This window comes from Coregonus clupeaformis, chromosome 9, assembly GCF_020615455.1.
Source record: "Coregonus clupeaformis isolate EN_2021a chromosome 9, ASM2061545v1, whole genome shotgun sequence".
NCBI classification, from domain to species: Eukaryota; Metazoa; Chordata; class Actinopteri; order Salmoniformes; family Salmonidae; genus Coregonus; species Coregonus clupeaformis.
This window is the reverse complement of record NC_059200.1, coordinates 15886588-15907123: the sequence shown is the minus strand read 5'-3', so window position 1 is coordinate 15907123 and position 20536 is coordinate 15886588. Positions and strand designations below refer to the sequence as shown.

General features: G+C 46.3%; 1 non-coding gene and 1 pseudogene across 1 annotated transcript; one reads left to right on the top strand and one right to left on the bottom strand.

The window, feature by feature from the left end:
- The window catches only part of LOC121574507, a 501964-nt pseudogene that overhangs the window by 384838 nt on the left and 96590 nt on the right, over window positions 1–20536 (top strand).
- Window positions 9528–9603, bottom strand: trnaa-cgc. The gene has a single exon. It is a non-coding gene; the product is annotated as a tRNA-Ala (tRNA).

Below are 20536 nucleotides of genomic sequence, written 5' to 3'. Positions count from 1 at the left end.
CCCTCTCCTCCTACACCCCGTCACCCCTCTCCTCCTACACCCCGTCACCCCCTTCCTTTAGCCAGGTGTGGTGATGGGTTAGGAAGTTATTCACCAGGTGTGTGCATTTGCATGTGTTTTATGAGGTTATTCAACAGACCTGTTGCTGTACCGGCAGACCCGCAGAGTAGACACACACACACACAGCGGAGCTATTGATTGACCTATCACAAACAACATAAACATTTATTGGAGGTGCCGATATGTAGAGGTTTAGAGGCTGTCCTTGCTTGAACGCTAGAGCATGTGGATTACACACAAACACACACACATATACACACACACACACACACATGTATACAGACCTGAATGGGCGTCTGTTAGTTGTGTCCCTGTTAAGTGGTTAGGCAGACAGGGAGGGGCGGATAGAGGGATATATAGAGGACAGGGAGGAGGGATAGAGGGATGGATAGAGGACAGGGATGGAGAGATGGAGGAATAAAGGACTGATTGTCATCATCACCATCCTGTGAAAGCAGGTTTTCTCTCCCCTCCCTATCTGTGTGTGTGTGTGTGTGTACAAGCTTCCTTTCCCCTCCCTTTGATTGTTGTGTTCTGCAAGCTGCAGAGAGAGAGAGAGAGAGTGAGCTGTTAGGAACCTGTCATTACATTCACACCAAGACGTCTCCTCTTGACGATCAGCAATCATCTCAGAGAGGGGGTTTGGTCTGTGTCTCTGTGTGACTGAGCGACTGGCTGGGAAAATAGCCCCACATCAATATTACAACATTTGACTGGAGCATAGTGTTTATCCTGAATGCACCTGAATGACAGCAGCCCTATGTGGTTTTGATAATGGTACCCATTTTGTAACCATCTATTCTACTGTCTACGTGCTCCTTGGTGTGCTTTGTGTGAGTTTTCCAGAGACAGATCCATTGTAACAGTGTTTCAGTTTAATTTATGATTCCATATATCTAGACTACGTTGTGTTATATCTAGACTACGTTGTGTTATATCTAGACTACGTTGTGTTATATCTAGACTACGTTGTGTTATATCTAGACTACGTTGTGTTATATCTAGACTACGTTGTGTTATATCTAGACTACGTTGTGTTATATCTAGACTACGTTGTGTTATATCTAGACTACGTTGTGTTATATCTAGACTACGTTGTGTTACATCTAGACTACGTTGTGTTATATCTAGACTACGTTGTGTTATATCTAGACTACGTTGTGTTATATCTAGACTACGTTGTGTTATATCTAGACTACGTTGTGTTATATCTAGACTACGTTGTGTTATATCTAGACTACGTTGTGTTATATCTAGACTACGTTGTGTTATATCTAGACTACGTTGTGTTATATCTAGACTACGTTGTGTTATATCTAGACTACGTTGTGTTATATCTAGACTACGTTGTGTTATATCTAGACTACGTTGTGTTATATCTAGACTACGTTGTGTTATATCTAGACTACGTTGTGTTATATCTAGACTACGTTGTGTTATATCTAGACTACGTTGTGTTATATCTAGACTACGTTGTGTTATATCTAGACTATGTTGTGTTATATCTAGACTACGTTGTGTTATATCTAGACTACGTTGTGTTATATCTAGACTACGTTGTGTTATATCTAGACTACGTTGTGTTATATCTAGACTACGTTGTGTTATATCTAGACTACGTTGTGTTATATCTAGACTACGTTGTGTTATATCTAGACTACGTTAAAGTGTTGAGAAAAAAAGATCAGAAGTAAAATAAAATAACAGTAGGGAGGCTATATATACAGGGGGGTACCGGTGCAGAGTCAATGTGCGGGGGCACCGGCTAGTTGAGGTAGTTGAAGTAATATGTACATGTGGGTAGAGTTAAAGTGACTATGCATAAATAATTAACAGAGTAGCAGCAGCGTAAAAAAATGGGGTGGTGGGTGGGGGTGGGGGGGCAGTGCAAATAGTCCGGGTAGCCATGATTAGCTGTTCAGGAGTCTTATGGCTTGGGGGTAGAAGCTGTTGAGAAGCCTTTTGGACCTAGACTTGGCACTCCGGTACCGCTTGCCGTGCGGTAGCAGAGAGAACAGTCTATGACTAGGGTGGCTGGAGTCTTTGACAATTTTGAGGGCCTTCCTCTGACACCGCCTGGTATAGAGGTCCTGGATGTTAGGAAGCTTGGCCCCAGTGAAGTACTGGGCCGTACGCACTACCCTTTGTAGTGCCTTGCGGTCAGAGGCCGAGCAGTTGCCATACCAGGCGGTGATGCAACCAGTCAGGATGCTCTCGATGGTGCAACTGTATAACTTTTTGAGGATCTGAGGACCCATGCCAAATCTTTTCAGTCTCCTGAGGGGGAATAGGCTTTGTCTTGCCCTCTTCACGACTGTCTTGGTGTATTTGGACCATGATAGTTCGTTGGTGATGTGGACACCAAGGAACTTGAAGCTCTCAACCTGTTCCACTACAGCCCCGTCGATGAGAATGGGGGCGTGCTCAGTCCTCTTTTTTTCCCTGTAGTCCACAATCATCTCCTTTGTCTTGGTCTCGTTTTTCAAGCGCAATTTCCATGTTGTGTGCTTGTTTGAGTCAATTACAAAACTACATTTAAGAAAAGTACATGTCTAAAGATGAACAAACAGACTATACAGCTACAAACAGACTATACAGCTACAAACAGACTATACAGCTACAAGTAGTGGGTGGAGTTACAGACTATACAGCTACAAGTAGTGGGTGGAGTTACAGACTATACAGCTACAAGTAGTGGGTGGAGTTACATACTATACAGCTACAAGTAGTGGGTGGAGTTACAGACTATACAGCTACAAACAGACTATACAGCTACAAGTAGTGGGTGGAGTTACAGACTATACAGCTACAAGTAGTGGGTGGAGTTACAAACTATACAGCTACATGTAGTGGGTGGAGTTACAAACTATACAGCTACAAGTAGTGGGTGGAGTTACAAACTATACAGCTACAAGTAGTGGGTGGAGTTACATACTATACAGCTACAAGTAGTGGGTGGAGTTACATACTATACAGCTACATGTAGTGGGTGGAGTTACAAACAGACTGTACTAAACAAGTTAAATGTCTTACCTGTGATGAAATGTTTTCCACACACATATCTACGTGTAGCCTGCTTACATTTTTTTAACATTTACATTTTAGTCATTTAGCAGACGCTCTTATCCAGAGCGACATACAGTTAGTGAGTGCATACATTATTATTATTTATTTTTTTCATATATATTTTTTTTTCACTCCGCATCCCCAGATTTTCCCACTCTCCCACGTCAAATAGACTGAAGCCACAGGGCTCTTCTCGCAGTCGCTATTTCCCTACGTGGGAGCATTGTTGACCTGGCTACATGTCATATTGAACAACACAGCAGTTTTTCAGCATGTTTTGTTATTACTGTATGACAAAAAAATCTACGACGATGTTGCTTCTTTTACAATATGGGGGTCAATTGGAAAGAATGTTGATTTTCCCCTAATTTGTGGACGTGGTCGAGGGGAATTCCTTATCATTACGTGAATACCGACTGGGACCATACTGCAATTCCAACCACAAAACGTCTTAGCTTTGCCTAGCTTACAGCTAAATGTTTTTTTTTAAACTTTGTTATAATTTTTATTCTATTTAAAAAATTTAATTTTTAAATTTTAGTCATTTAGCAGACGCTCTAATCCAGAGCGACTTACAGTTAGTGAGTGTGTACAGTTTTCATACTGGCCCCCCGTGGGAATCGAACCCACAACCCTGACGTTGCAAGCGCCATGCTCTTCCAACTGAGCTACAGGAGGCCTGCTAGGCGCCACATGTTGTCATGGAAAATATTAACGTTATTTCCAACAACCAATGTGCAACTCCGCCGGAAATCCAGCTGCATGTTGAACATTGAGATTGCTGAAAGGCCAGTCTCTTTGGCAAATGACAAGGGGTGGCAAAGAGTGGAATGTTAGCTAAAACACATGGTACCCAGACTACATCCTTCCCCCATCCAGACTGACTGACCGCTAGCTAGATGTAGCCATCGCCCTGTGTGTGTGTGTGTGTGTGTGTGTGTGTGTGTGTGTGTGTGTGTGTGTGTGTGTGTGTGTCTGTGTCTGTGTCTGTGTGTGTGTGTGTGTGTGTGTGTGTGTGTGTGTGTGTGTGTGTGTGTGTGTGTGTGTGTGTGTGTGTGTGTGTGTGTGTCTGTGTGTGTGTGTGTGTGTGTGTGTGTGTGTGTGTGTGTGTGTGTGTGTGTGTCTGTGTGTGTGTGTGTGTGTGTGTGTGTGTGTGTGTGTGTGTGTCTGTGTGTGTGTCTGTGTGTGTGTGTGTGTGTGTGTGTGTGTCTGTGTGTGTGTCTGTGTCTGTGTCTGTGTGTGTGTGTGTGTGTGTGTGTGTGTGTGTGTGTGTGTGTGTGTGGCCATAGTAGAGCTGAGCTGGTCTGATCTGAACAGCAGTCTGTCCCCTAAACGTCTTCCCCTGTCTCCCCTCACAGCTGCCACAGATTTAAGGCTCTGGAGGAGAAAAAAGGAAAACTCTCCTACATTATGTCATTCTGACTGGATAGATGATATTCCCACATGATAAACTCCAGTCAAGACAACCAGCGTTAGCCCCTCCCTCCCTCCCCCTCCCTCCCTCCCTCCCTCCCTCCCTCCCTCCCTCCCTCCATCGTTTCTCCCCCACTCCATATTTCTTTCTACTTTATCGCCTTGGAGGTTTTCCACCGCTCATGGAGCATTAGTAATTGTAATCTGTTCGTATTACGTCTAAACAGACAGACAGATAAATAGGTGTGTTTGTGCACGTGTTTGTGCATGTGTGTGTACATATGTGGTGTGTACGTGGTCCCGGCACCTGCCCTATAGGGAGCGAATGGAGCACAGCAGACACATTTAACAAAGACAGACAGCGAGAGTCCTTCAGCCTGCCCTTCTATGTTGCAGCCAGCCTGTTAATCGGTCAGACAGACAGAAATAAGGCAATTTGGTCAGCTAGCCAGTAACTCAGCCAGCCAGACAGTCAGCTAACCAGCAAGACAGTTAGTCAGCCAGCCAGCCAGCCAGACAGTTAGTCAGCTAGCCAGCCAGCCAGCCAGTCAGCTAGCCAGCCAGCCAGCCAGTTAGCCAGCTAGCCAGCCAGCCAGTCAGCCAACATGTTAGTCAACCAACAAGCCAGACAGAAAGCCAGCTAGCCAGACAGTCAGCCAACATGTTAGTCAACCAGCCAGTACATCAGTCAGCCAGCCAAACAGCCAGCCACCGAAACAAACAGACAGCCAGACAGCCATCCATCCAAACAAACAGCCAACCAGCCAGTCTTTCTTCTGCCAGCCAAACAGCCAGTCATTCAGTCAGCCAGACAGCCAGGGAGGGCTGTTCTGTTTGGACCAGACTGCCAGAGAGAGAGAGAGCCAGTCCACCAGACCTATTACTATAGCAGGATTATAATGCTAATATTATGTATCCTCTCTTCATTAGTCTCTGCCAGGATCTTTCCATCAGATATATCTATCCACGTTCCACACAGCGTTTAAACCAATCAGATCTATCTATCCACATTCCACACAGCGTTTAAACCAATCAGATCTATCTATCCACATTCCACACAGCGTTTAAACCAATCAGATCTATCTATCCACGTTCCACACAGCGTTTAAACCAATCAGATCTATCTATCCACGTTCCACACAGCGTTTAAACCAATCAGATCTATCTATCCACGTTCCACACAGCATTTAAACCAATCAGATCTATCTATCCACATTCCACACAGCGTTTAAACCAATCAGATGTATCTATCCACACTCCACACAGCGTTTAAACCAGTCAGGTATATCTATCCACATTCCACACAGCGTTTAAACCAATCAGATCTGTCTATCCACATCCCACATAGCGTTTAAACCAATCGGATCTATCCACATCCCACACGGTGTTTAAACCAATAAGAAGGCAGCTGCCATTTGGAAATCATATGTCTTTGATGAGAAATGTCATGAGATAAAGATGATGAGATTACAGCCTGTGTTGGAGGAGGAGAGGAGACCTTTGAAAAGGCCAACGCATTAGTGTGTGTTTTGGTGACATAAATACATTTTGATCCTGCTATAGGGCTATTGATAAGGGATCGTGTGTGTGTGTGTGCGTGTGTGTGTGACTGTCTATGTGTGTGAGTGAACCTTTGCTTGTGTAGTCCCAGTCGGCGTTAGACAGAACGCCCGCCTGAGGAAAACAACCTGTGGTTACCTAGGTTACGCCATTGGCTCACAGCAAAAAATATTTAACACTTTTCAAACGCAATTTCCATGTTGTCTGCTTGTTTTAGTCAATTACAAAACTACATTTAAGAAAAGTATAATATGTCTAAAGATTACTTTTCAACTGTAGGCTATGGGCAGTACTTCATATATAGGCTATGGGTAGTACTTCATATATAGGCTATGGGCAGTACTTCATATATAGGCTATGGGCAGTACTTCATATATAGGCTATGGGCAGTACTTCATATATAGGCTATGGGCAGTACTTCATATATAGGCTATGGGCAGTACTTCATATATAGGCTATGGGCAGTACTTCATATATAGGCTATGGGCAGTACTTCATATATAGGCTATGGGCAGTACTTCATATATAGGCTATGGGCAGTACTTCATATATAGGCTATGGGCAGTACTTCATATATAGGCTATGGGCAGTACTTCATATATAGGCTATGGGCAGTACTTCATATATAGGCTATGAGCAGCACTTCATATATAGGCTATGGGCAGTACTTCATATATAGGCTATGGGCAGTACTTCATATATAGGCTATGGGCAGTACTTCATATATAGGCTATGGGCAGTACTTCATATATAGGCTATGGGCAGTACTTCATATATAGGCTATGGGCAGTACTTCATATATAGGCTATGACCAGTACTTCATATATAGGCTATGAGCAGCACTTCGATCAATTTGTCCAATCAGTTATTGTTTTCTTTCTCAAACCGTGAGCAACACCTGTCAAACTCATACATTTCTCTGAAAACACAGGACTAGTATAATCAGAGGACCTTGGAGTTCACCAAAAAACAATCGGTTATTCTGGCTGGAATTGTTACCCTCCTGCCATGTACAAATTACTGCCATGGCAGATTCTGACGGGTCTAAAATGACAGATGTGGTGTTTTGTGCTTGTGCACATAATTACATTACCCGACCACCCCCAGTAAAACAAATCCCGTCCGAATAGGGCTTTTGACTTCTCAAACATGGCAGATAGCCGTTACAAGATAGCTGATGGCAAACATTTAGTAGTGAATTGCATACAAGTGTAACTTCATCACCTCATGTGCACCGCACGACAGAGACTCACTGATAGATATAGAACGCTATGGACTCACCAGCAGAGACTCACTGATAGATATAGAAAGCTATGGACTCACCAACAGAGACTCACTGATAGATATAGAACGCTATGGACTCACCAACAGAGACTCACTGATAGATATACAGTAGAACGCTATGGACTCACCAGCAGAGACTCACTGATAGATATAGAACGCTATGGACTCACCAACAGAGACTCACTGATAGATATACAGTAGAACGCTATGGACTCACCAACAGAGACTCACTGATAGATATACAGTAGAACGCTATGGACTCACCAGCAGAGACTCACTGATAGATATACAGTAGAACACTATGGACTCACCAGCTTCCGCTTTCTCCTGTTGTGCTATTTACAAAAAAAAAAACATGGCTGGCTCAACTGTTCTGGGGAACTACGGTAAGGTTCATAATGTAAAATACCTTGGCACTACGTCAAGGTAATGATGCCGTTGACCTTAACAAGGGCCCCAGGACCAACGGAAGCAAATAAGCCCCATAACATTAAAGATCCACCAGCATATTTTACAGTAGGTAGGGGTTTGTTTTCTGCTCATTTCAATGCCAAACCCACCACCTCTATTTTCATGTCATCTGACCAAAGCACCGGTGCCAATGCTCTTTAGCAAACTCCAGGCGGTGCTATGGTCAGATTACATGAAAATAGAGCTATTTGGCCACACACAGCAGTGGTGGGTTTGACTTTGAAATGAGAATGCATTTTTTTATGCATACAATATACAATGTCGTGAAAAAGTATTTGCCCCCTTTCTAATTTTCTCTACTTTTGCATCCTAATATTAAAGGGAACCTGAGTGAACAAATAACACAACAATTACATACTTATTTCATTTATTTAATAAACAAAGTTATGCAATACGCAATGCCGCTGTGTGAAAAAGTACTTGCCCCCTTACACTCAATAACTGGTTGTGTCACCTTTAGCTGCAATGACTCCAACCAAACGCTTCCTGTAGTTGTTGATCAGTCTCTCACGTCGCTGTGGAGGAATGTTGGCCCACTCTTCCATGCAGAACTGCTGTATCTCAGCGACATTTGTGGGTTTCCAAGCATGAACTGCTCGTTTCAAGTCCTGCCACAACATCTCAATTGGGATTAGGCCTGGACTTTGACTAGGCCATTCAAAATGTGTTGCTTTTTAGCGATTTTCATGTTGACTTGATTGTGTGTTTTGGATCATTGTCTTGCTGCATGACCCAGCAGTGCTTCAGTTTCAGCTCAGAGACGGATGGCCTGACATTCTCCTGTAGAATTATCTGATACAGAGCAGAATTCATGGTTCCTTCTCTTAAGTCAAGTCCAGGTCGTTAGGCAGCAAAGCATCCCCAAACCATCACACTGCCACCACCATGCTTGACCGTTGGTTTTCGCCAGGCATAATGGCACCCATATCATTATACTTTTGACTCACCTGTCCATAGAACATTCTCCCAAGAGTCTTAATGATCCTATCCAGGTGCTTCCAGGTGCTTTTTTGGCGAACTTTAGTCACTTTTTTTGGAAGACATGGGTGTCAATTATTACTGACCCCAGTGTATATATACAGTATATAGTGGCTACGTGTTCACACTGCTGACCAGCGCGGGGGAGGGGTATGGGGATGCTAGCTTGCTGCTGGGGGACACTTAATGGTCAATCTGGCCCTGCAGTGACTCAATCTCTCTCTCTCAAATGCCAGGTCATGTGTGAGTTGACCTCTGTGGAGGAGGCACTCCCTTCCCCTAACCTCCCTCTCTCCTTCCCTTCTCGTCCCTCCCTCCCTCCATCCTCTCTAATCCCTCCGTAACCTCTGCAGCTCTGTGTAAAATGGCCGCCACTGCTGATGAGAGTGAGTGTGTGTGTGAGAGAGTGAGTGTGTGTGTGTGAGAGTGTGTGTGTGTGTGTGAGAGTGTGTGTGTGTGTGTGTGTGAACGCTAGTGGTCAGTGCTCACAGTAGTCAATGGGTCAGTCCTCCCCCACTCCTCCCGTCAATACACAGCTCTACTTTCCAGTCTGTCTCCATCATTGCTGTTCAAATGACCAGCGTATCTGAATATGTTCCATGCTGAGAATTTATTTACATTTTACATTTTAGTCATTTAGCAGACGCTCTTATCCAGAGCGACCTACAGTTAGTGAGTGCATACATTTTCATACTGGCCCCCCCGTGGGAAACGAACCCACAACCCTGGCGTTGCGAGCGCCATGCTCTACCAACTGAGCTACACGGGGGCTATTTATGTCTTAAAGGACCAGCGTATCTGAACATGTCCCATGCTGAGACTGCATGTCAACTCACGCCGTGAGATTGTTTCTGGTGGAGAGACACTGCAGTTCAGTCATTAAGTATGATACTATTATATTGCATATGGCAGTTCAAAGTACGTTTTCATGAGACTGCTGTGCTGAGAACAGCGTAGTGAGACAACATATTTTGTTATTTAACCTTTATTTAACCAAGAAAGACTCCTGAGGTTAGAAACCTGGCAAGAGTTCAGCAGGAAGTAGTCACTGTGTACATACAATACAACTGAACACAACACAATACATAAAAACATTAAGCACAATGGTCAATAACATTTTACTCTATCAAGACAGTGATACCCTCTCCTCCAGTTTTAAAGTATTTTGCAGCTTGTTTCAAGACCAATGAGTATTATGGGATAATTATATTATTCCCGTTTCGGTCCTGGCCTTAGCAACCAAAAACACAATGCAGGACATTCATGCTGCTCTGTTCACGTTTAAACATTCCAAAGTTGCAAATATTTTTGTTGTTGTTGCGCTATATAGGCGTCGTTAAATGTAGGATTTTTCTTGGAGGGCAACAGAATCATACAGGGCAAGTATGCCTCTCTGCAGCACTCTCTCTATCTCTATCTCTCTATCTCTCTCCCCATCTCTCTCTCTATCTCTATCTCTCTACCTCTCTCCATATCACTCTCTCTCTCTCTCCAGCTCTACCTCTCTCTCTCTATCTCTCCATCTCTCTCTATATATATCTCTCCATCTCTACCTCTCTCCCTATCTCTCTCTCTCTCTATTGCTCCATCTCTACCTCTCTCTATATAGATCTCTCCATCTCTACCTCTCTCCCTCTCTCTCTCTCTCTCTCTCTCTCTCCATCTCTACCTCTCTCTATCTCTCCATCTCTACCTCTCTCCATATCTCTCTCTCTCTATCTCTACCTCTCTCCCTATCTCTCTCTCTATCTCTCCATCTCTCTCTATATATATATATCTCCATCTCTACCACTCTCCCTATCTCACTCTCTCTCTATATATATATATCTCCATCTCTACCTCTCTCCCTATCTCTCTCTCTATCTCTCCATCTCTCTCTCTATATATATATATCTCCATCTCTACCACTCTCCCTATCTCACTCTCTACCTCTCTCTATATATATCTCTTCATCTCTACCTCTCTCCCTATCTCGTTCTCTCTATATATATCTCTCCATCTCTACCTCTCTCTCTCTCCATCTCTATCTCTCTCTCTCTCTCTCCCTCTCCATCCATCTCTCTCTCTCTCTCTCTCTCTCTCTCTCTCTCTCTCTCTCTCTATATATATATATATATATATATATATCTCCCTCTCCATCTCTCTCTCTCTCTCTCTCTCTCTCTCTCTCTCTCTCTCTCTCTCTCTCTCTCTATATATATATATATATATATATCTCCCTCTCCATCTCTCTCTCTCTCTATATATATATATATATATATCTCCCTCTCCATCTCTCTCTCTCTCTCTCTCTCTCTCTCTCTCTCTCTCTCTCCTTTCTCTCTCTCTCTCTCTCTCTCTCTATCTCTATCTCTCTCTCCTTCTCTGTCTCTCTCCATCGCTATATCTCTCTCCCTCTCCATTTCTATATCGCTCTCTCTATCTCTATCTCTCCATCTCTCTCTTTCTCTCTAGTGACAGTGTGATTACTGGGACATAATGACAGGAGCATAAAAGGCTGTCTGTCCGTCCGTCCGTGTTGTTGTTTACTGATGATGTTGTTGTTTACTCATGTTGTTGTTGTCAACTCCTCCTCCAGGTAAGGCCCTGACGTTTCTCCTCCTGCAGCCCCCCAGCCCCAAGCTACCCCCCCCACAGCACCATCCGCCTTACAGCCATAGACCTGATTGGTGGAGGCTTCACCGTGTGGGGGCCCTATATGGAGGTGTCCGCTGTTCTCTTGGGACTGCTGGAGCTGTGTGGAGCTGTGTGGAGCTGTGTGGAGCTGTGTGGAGCTGTGTGGAGCTGTGTGGAGCAGTGTGGAGCTGTGTGGAGCTGTGTGGAGCTGTGTGCCGACGCAGAGAAACAGCTGGCCAAGTGAGTGGAGAGTACACACACACACACACACACACACACATACACACACACACACACACACACACACACACACACACACACACACACACACACACATACATATACACACACACACACACACACACACACACACACACACACACACACACACACACACAACACACACACACACACACACATACACATACATATACACACACACACACACACACACACACACACACACACACACACACACACACACACACACACACACACACACACACACACACACACACACATACACACACAAACACATGCGTACACACATACACATGCGTACACACACACACACACACACACATGCGTACACACACACACACACACGTGTACACACACACACACACATGCGTACACACACACACACATACATGCATACACACACACACACACACATGCGTACACACACACACATACACACACACACACATACACACACACACACACACATGCGTACACACACACACACACACACACACACACACACACACACACACACACACACACACACACACACACAAATCAAATCACATTTCATTTGTCACATGCGCCGAATACAACCGGTGTAGACCTTACCGTGAAATGCTTACTTACAAGCCCTTAACCAACAATGCAGTTCAAAAATAGAGTTAAGAAAATATTTACTAAATAAACTAAAGTAAAAAATTAAATAAAAAGTAACACAATAAAATAAAATAATGAGGCTATATACAGGGGGTACCGGTACGAGTCAACGTGTGGGGGTACAGGTTAGTCCAGGTAATTTGTACATGTAGGTAGGGGTAATGCACATGTATATGCACACAGACGCTCGCACACACACACACACACACACACACACACACACACACACGACACACACACCTTGAGTGCAGCTTGAGTGGCAATTACTCCACTCTGAAATCTAGACTACAGCACTAGACAGCAGTAAGGTTATGTGGGTGATAGCTGTAGTTAGTACTTTGACTGTTTGTGAGTAAAACCATCAGTAGGAGCCCCAGATAGAAAATATGCCCCCCCCCAGTCCACCTTGGTCACCCCTAGTCCACCTTGGTCCCCCCTAGTCCACCTTGGTCCCCCCTACCCCTAGTCCACCTTGGTCCCCCCTACCCCTAGTCCACCTTGGTCCCCTCTAGTCCACCTTGGTCCCCCCTAGTCCACCTTGGTCACCCCTAGTCCACCTTGGTCACCCCTAGTCCACCTTGGTCACCCCTACCCCTAGTCCACCTTGGTCCCCCCTACCCCTAGTCCACCTTGGTCCCCCTACCCCTAGTCCACCTTGGTCCCCCCTACCCCTAGTCCACCTTGGTCCCCCCTACCCCTAGTCCACCTTGGTCCCCCCTACTCCACCTTGGTCCCCCCTAGTCCACCTTGGTCCCCCCTAGTCCACCTTGGTCACCCCTAGTCCACCTTGGTCACCCCTAGTCCACCTTGGTCACCCCTACCCCTAGTCCACCTTAGTCCCCCCTAGTCCACCTTGGTCCCCCCTACCCCTAATCCACCTTGGTCCCCCCTAGTCTACCTTGGTCCCCCCTAGTCCACCTTGGTCCCCCTAGTCCACCTTGGTCCCCCTACCCCCTAGTCCACCTTGGTCCCCCTACACCTAGTCCACCTTGTCCCCCCTAGTCCACCTTGGTCCCCCTAGTCCACCTTGGTCCCCCCTAGTCCACCTTGGTCCCCCCTAGTCCACCTTGGTCCCCCCTACCCCTAGTCCACCTTGGTCCCCCCTACACCTAGTCCACCTTGGTCCCCCCTAGTCCACCTTGGTCCCCCTAGTCCACCTTGGTCCCCCCTAGTCCACCTTGGTCCCCCCTACCCCTAGTCCACCTTGGTCCCCCCTACCCCTAGTCCACCTTAGTACCCCTTAGTCCACCTTGGTCCCCCCTACCCCTAGTCTCCTGAGTGGCGCAGTGGTCTAAGGCACTGCATCGCAGTGCTAGCTGTGCCACTAGAGATCCTGGTTCGAATCCAGGCTCTGTCGTAGCCGGCCGCGACCGGGAGACCCATGGGGTGGCGCACAATTGGCCCAGCGTCGTCCAGGGTAGGGGAGGGAATGGCCGGCAGGGATGTAGCTCAGTTGGTAGAGCATGGTGTTTGCAACGCCAGGGTTGTGGGTTCGATTCCCACGAGGGGGCCAGTATAAAAAAATTAAAAAACATAATGTATGCACTCACTAATTGTAAGTCGCTCTGGATAAGAGCGTCTGCTAAATGACAAAAATGTAAATGTAGTCCACCTTGGTCCCCCCTACCCCTAGTCCACCTTAGTCCCCCTAGTCCACCTTGGCCCCCCTACCCCTAGTCCACCTTAGTCCCCCTTAGTCCACCTTGGTCCCCCCTACCCCTAGTCCACCTTAGTCCCCCTTAGTCCACCTTGGTCCAACCTACCCCTAGTCCACCTTAGTCCCCCCTACCCCTAGTCCACCTTGGTCCCCCCTAGTCCACCTTGGTCCCCCCTAGTCCACCTTAGTCCCCTTAGTCCACCTTGGTCCCCCTACCCCTAGTCCACCTTGGTCCCCCCCTAGTCCACCTTGGTCCCCCCTAGTCCACCTTAGTCCCCCTTATTCCACCTTGGTCCCCCCTACCCCTAGTCCACCTTGGTCCCCCCTACCCCTAGTCCACCTTGGTCCCCCCTACCCCTAGTCCACCTTAGTCCCCCTAGTCCACCTTAGTCCCCCTTAGTCCACCTTGGTCCCCCCTACCCCTAGTCCACCTTAGTCCCCCCAGTCCACCTTGGTCCCCCCTACACCTAGTCCACCTTAATCCCCCCTAGTCCACCTCGGTAACTCTAGTCCACCTGGGTCCCCCCTACCCCTAGTCCACCTTGGTCCCCCCTACCCCTAGTCCACATTGGTCCCCCATAGTCCACCTTGGTCCCCCCTAGTCCACCTTGGTCCCCCCTAGTCCACCTTGGTCCCCCCTACACCTAGTCCACCTTGGTCCCCCCTACACCTAGTCCACCTTGGTCCCCCCTACCCCTAGTCCACCTTGGTCCCCCTACCCCTAGTCCACCTTGGTCCCCCCTACCCCTAGTCCACATTGGTCCCCCCTAGTCCACCTTAGTTCCCCCTACACCTAGTCCACCTTGGTCCCCCTACCCCTAGTCCACCTTAGTCCCCCTACCCCTAGTCCACCTTGGTCCCCCTACCCCTAGTCCACCTTAGTTCCCCTTAGTCCACCTTGGTCCCCCCTACACCTAGTCCACCTTGGTCCCCCTATACCTAGTCCACCTTGGTCCCCCTACCCCTAGTCCACCTTGGTCCCCCTACCCCTAGTCCACCTTGGTCCCCCTACCCCTAGTCCACCTTGGTCCCCCTACCTTCCTAGTCCACCTTGGTCCCCCCTACCCCTAGTCCACCTTGGTCCCCCTTAGTCCACCTTGGTCCCCCCTACCCCTAGTCCACCTTGGTCCCCTCTAGTCCACCTTGGTCCCCTCTAGTCCACCTTGGTCCCCCAGTCCACCTTGGTCCCCCCCAGTCCACCACGGTCCCCCCCAGTCCACCATGGTCCCCCTCTATACACACTCACAAACATACGCATGCACACACACCCTGTTCCACCGCAGTTCCTGCCTCTCTCCCCTCCGTTCTGCCAGACAGACACCACACCACATAGCAGGACGGGAATGCCTGCCTGCACAGAATCTGACACACTGAATGATGAAACCACAGCTGTAATGCGATTGGGGTGCATTAATATGATGTAATGATGTCTGCGTTGCTGGATGACAGGCGAGGCGGAGAGGAGACCTTTCTGTGTAGAGTAGGGCCCTATCTGTCTGCCTGCCTAACCTAACCCACACACAGCCCCTAACCTACCCCTCACAGCCCCGCAAACAAGGTTACCCCCGGCAGTAAGACAACCAATGAAAAATGCTACCAACATTAGATTACGCAATTAAGATGAAACCCTATCTTAACAAATTTATTATGAGTATAAATATGTCTGCCTTGTTCGTGTTGCGTGTTCTAATACGGTTAGCCCAAAATGGTAGTAATTTTTCAGGGGTTTATTAACGTTAAGAGAGAGAGGAGAGAGGCTAATGCACAGAGGGATCGCCCGGCGAGGCGACCCCGTGGATGCACTTAGAGAGGTAGCAAACTAAAAAAAAATATATAAAAAAAAGTGTTCCCAAGACAGGACAGGACGGGAGATTTGTAGCAGTCCCCGCCTCCCCTTTAGATTTGTAGCAGTCCCCGCCTCCCCTCAGATTTGTAGCAGTCCCCGCCTCCCCTCAGATTTGTAGCAGTCCCCGCCTCCCCTCAGATTTGTAGCAGTCCCCGCCTCCCCTCAGATTTGTAGCAGTCCCCGCCTCCCCTTTAGATTTGTAGCAGTCCCCGCCTCCCCTCAGATTTGTAGCAGTCCCCGCCTCCCCTTTAGATTTGTAGCAGTCCCCGCCTCCCCCTTTAGATTTGTAGCAGTCCCCGCCTCCCTCAGATTTGTAGCAGTCCCCGCCTCCCCCTTTAGATTTGTAGCAGTCCCCGCCTCCCCTTTAGATTTGTAGCAGTCCCCGCCTCCCTCAGATTTGTAGCAGTCCCCGCCTCCCTTTAGATTTGTAGCAGTCCCCGCCTCCCCTTTAGATTTGTAGCAGTCCCCGCCTCCCCTTTAGATTTGTAGCAGTCCCCACCTCCCCACAGATTTGTAGCAGTCCCCGCCTCCCCTCAGATTTGTAGCAGTCCCCGCCTCCCTTTAGATTTGTAGCAGTCCCCGCCTCCCCTTTAGATTTGTAGCAGTCCCCGCCTCCCCTTTAGATTTGTAGCAGTCCCCGCCTCCCCTCAGATTTGTAGCAGTCCCCGCCTCCCCTTTAGATTTGTAGCAGTCCCCGCCTCCCCTTTAGATTTGTAGCAGTCCTCGCCTCCCCTTTAGATTTGTAGCAGTCCCCGCCTCCCCTCAGATTTGTAGCAGTCCCCGCCTCCCCTTTAGATTTGTAGCAGTCCCCGCCTCCCCTTTAGATTTGTAGCAGTCCCCGCCTCCCCTTTAGATTTGTAGCAGTCCTCGCCTCCCCACACACACACATCAATACCCCTGGTATGGACATGATCCTGGCCTTCCTCCTGTCTATGAGTCATTGAGTGGGATGACGATGATGCTCTCTGTGACCTGTGACCCCAGACACAGATCGGAGACCAAGTATGCATTTTTATGGCACAAAATTCACTTATCAGCCCTGTGAAAGGGCATCGGGATCTTTAGTTTGGGATATGGAGAGGCAGAGAATGTGGTCTGAAAGAACCCAACAACCCGACGCTCGCATATTAGCCGTTTTATATGTTTTCTGTATGTTTTTAAACGGATTGGGGGTTGTGAAAAGAAGGAGTCATTCAGTCAGTCTGTCTGTTGTTTATTTACCATGATAAATCACATTGATGGCCAGCCACTGTGATACTGCACCTCCGTTCAAAAACCCTTATTTTATTATTCATGTTATTTATGAAAAATATGATTGAGTTGTTAGAATTGAATGCAATAATTACAAAAATATTTCTCAGTGTGTTTAATTATTATTTGAGCAGTTACTTGTGTAGGTATCATAAAACACAGCTATGTAGGTTGCTCCTTCAGTGTTGTTTTGCTGTAGTCGTGAAGCCAGCCATGCTGCTTTGACCCTGCTGTCTCCCTCCAGCTCTCTAGTATAATTATCTGGCCTGAATAGGGCCTCGTCATCAGGCAGGCAGGCAGGCAGGCGCTAGCACATTCATGTCCTGTCCTGAAACACATGTCCTGTCATAAAACACATGTCCTATCCTAACACACATGTCCTATCCTAACACATGTCCTATCCTAACACACAACGTCCCATCCTAACACATGAGTATAGGTGGCACTGTGGCCCAGCCATGCATGCTTTAATTACAGTGAGGGAAAAAAAGTATTTGATCCCCTGCTGATTTTGTATGTTTTCCCACTGACAAAGAAATGATCAGTCGTGCAGGTTGTCCTACTTACAAAGGATGTAGAGGTCTGTAATTTTTATCATAGGTACACTTCAACTGTGAGAGACGGAATCTAAAACAAAAATCCAGAAAATCACATTGTATGATTTTTAAGTAATTAATTTGCATTTTATTGCATGACATAAGTATTTGATACATCAGAAAAGCAGAACTAAATATTTGGTACAGAAACCTTTGTTTGCAATTACAGAGATCATACGTTTCCTGTAGGTCTTGACCAGGTTTGCACACACTGCAGCAGGGATTTTGGCTCACTCCTCCATACAGACCTTCTCCAGATCCTTCAGGTTTCGGGGCTGTCGCTGGGCAATACAGACTTTCAGCTCCCTCCAAAGATTTTCTATTGGGTTCAGGTCTGGAGTCTGGCTAGGCCCCTCCAGGACCTTGAGATGCTTCTTACGGAGCCACTCCTTAGTTGCCCTGGCTGTGTGTTTCAGGTCGTTGTCATGCTGGAAGACCCAGCCACGAACCATCTTCAATGCTCTTACTGAGGGAAGGAGGTTGTTAGACAAGATCTCGCGATACATGGCCCCATCCATCCTCCCCTCAATACGGTGCAGTCGTCCTGTCCCCTTTGCAGAAAAGCATCCCCAAAGAATGATGTTTCCACCTCCATACTTCACGGTTGGGATGGTGTTCTTGGGGTTGTACTCATCCTTCTTCTTCCTCCAAACACGGCGAGTGGAGTTTAGACCAAAAAGCATATATTTTTGTCTCATCAGACCACATGACCTTCTCCCATTCCTCCTCTGGATCATCCAGATGGTCATTGGCAAACTTCAGACGGGCCTGGACATGCGCTGGCTTGAGCAGGGGGGCCTTGCTTGCGCTGCATGATTTTAATCCATGACGGCGTAGTGTGTTACTAATGGTTTTCTTTGAGACTGTGGTCCCAGCTCTCTTCAGGTCATTGACCAGGTCCTGCCGTGTAGTTCTGAGCTGATCCCTTACCTTCCTCATGATCATTAATGCCCCACGAGGTGAGATCTTGCATGGAGCCCCAGACCGAGGGTGATTGACCATCATCTTGAACTTCTTCCATTTTCTAATAATTGCGCCAACAGTTGTTGCCTTCTCACCAAGCTGCTTGCCTATTGTCCTGTAGCCCATCCCAGCCTTGTGCAGGTCTACAATTTTATCCCTGATGTCCTTACACAGCTCTCTGGTCTTGACCATTGTGGAGAGGTTGGAGTCTGTTTGATTGAGTGTGTGGACAGGTATCTTTAACACAGGTAACGAGTTCAAACAGGTGCAGTTAATACAGGTAATGAGTGGAGAACAGGAGGGCTTCTTAAAGAAAAACTAACAGGTCTGTGAGAGCCGGAATTCTTATTGGTTGGTAGGTGATCAAATACTTATGTCATGCAATAAAATGCTAAATTAATTACTTAAAAATCATACAATGTGATTTTCTGGATTTTTGTTTTAGATTCCGTCTCTCACAGTTGAAGTGTACCTATGATAAAAATTACAGACCTCTACATGCTTTATAAGTAGGAAAACCTGCAAAATCGCCAGTGTATCAAATACTTGTTCTCCCCACTGTATATCACGTTGAACATGTGACACCTGGCGTAGAGTAAGTGTGCAAAACATATTTTAAAAAATGATGTGTGTGTGTTATAGCAGATGAAACTCATAGTGATTATACAGTAGCTATTATAAAATGTGACTTGTTTCATGAAACTAGGCGTATGTCGCAAGTCACAACTTCACAGAAGAGGCATTTTAACTTTTATTTTTTTATAAAAATGAGTTTTTTGGCAGAGATGCCTTCTGAAAGATTTGAACTTTCATGTGCCTTAATAACAAACTTGTATTCCATCTGTATTTATTGTGGTGTTACTAGATTAATTATTCAAAACACCTTACTTTTTTTTTTATAGTGTATTATGCAGTTAAACAGCTATTTCATAGGAAAGACACCTCTTGGCTTTATGTTGCTCTTTAATTAGTTTTTATTTTTCTATTTATTTTCTATTTTTTAATTTATTGTTTACTTCAGTTTATATAGTAAACACTATCTTAACACTTATTTTTTTCTTAACTGCATTGTTGGTTAAGGGCTTGTAAGTAAGCATTTCACTGTAATGTCTACACCTCTTGTATTCGGCGCATGTGACAAATACGATTAGATTTGATTTTGATTTGTTAAAGGTCCAACGCGGCCGTTTTTATCTCAATATCAAATCATTTTGGGGGTGACTATTAAGTACCTTACAGTGATTGTTTCCGTTAAAAATGGTAAAAAAGAAACAACAAATATTTAATGCACATTCAAATGTTATAAATCAACCCTGCAGAGCTCTCCCTGTCCTCTGCCGTGCCCTGATTGTATTGCTGCTGATGATATCTGGAAATGTGCATGTACACCCTGGCCCATCTACTGTCTTTTTTGATTCAAATAGCTCTTTGTTGACTGTTGCTGGATGTTATCGTTCACTATCAGCACTGGCCTGTACCCTACCTGCCCTAAGCTCTCTCCTGGCCCCTTACACAGCACCGGCCTGTACCCTACCTGCCCTGAGCTCTCCTGGCCTGTACCCACCTGCCCTAAGCTCTCTCCTGGCCCCTTACACTAAGTCTGAATTTGTCCTGCTAGGTGACCTAAACTGGGACATGCTTAAACCACCTGACCAAGTCCTAAAGCAATGGGACTCCCTAAATCTTTCTCAGATTATTACCAATCCCACAAGGGATGACTCCAAACACCCAGAAAAGGCTACTCTCCTTGATGTTATCCTCACAAATAATCCTGATAGGTATCAGTCTGGTGTTTTCTGTAATGACCTTAGTGATCACTGTTTTACAGCCTGTGTTTGTAACGGCTGCTCTGTTAAATGACCTGTCCTGATT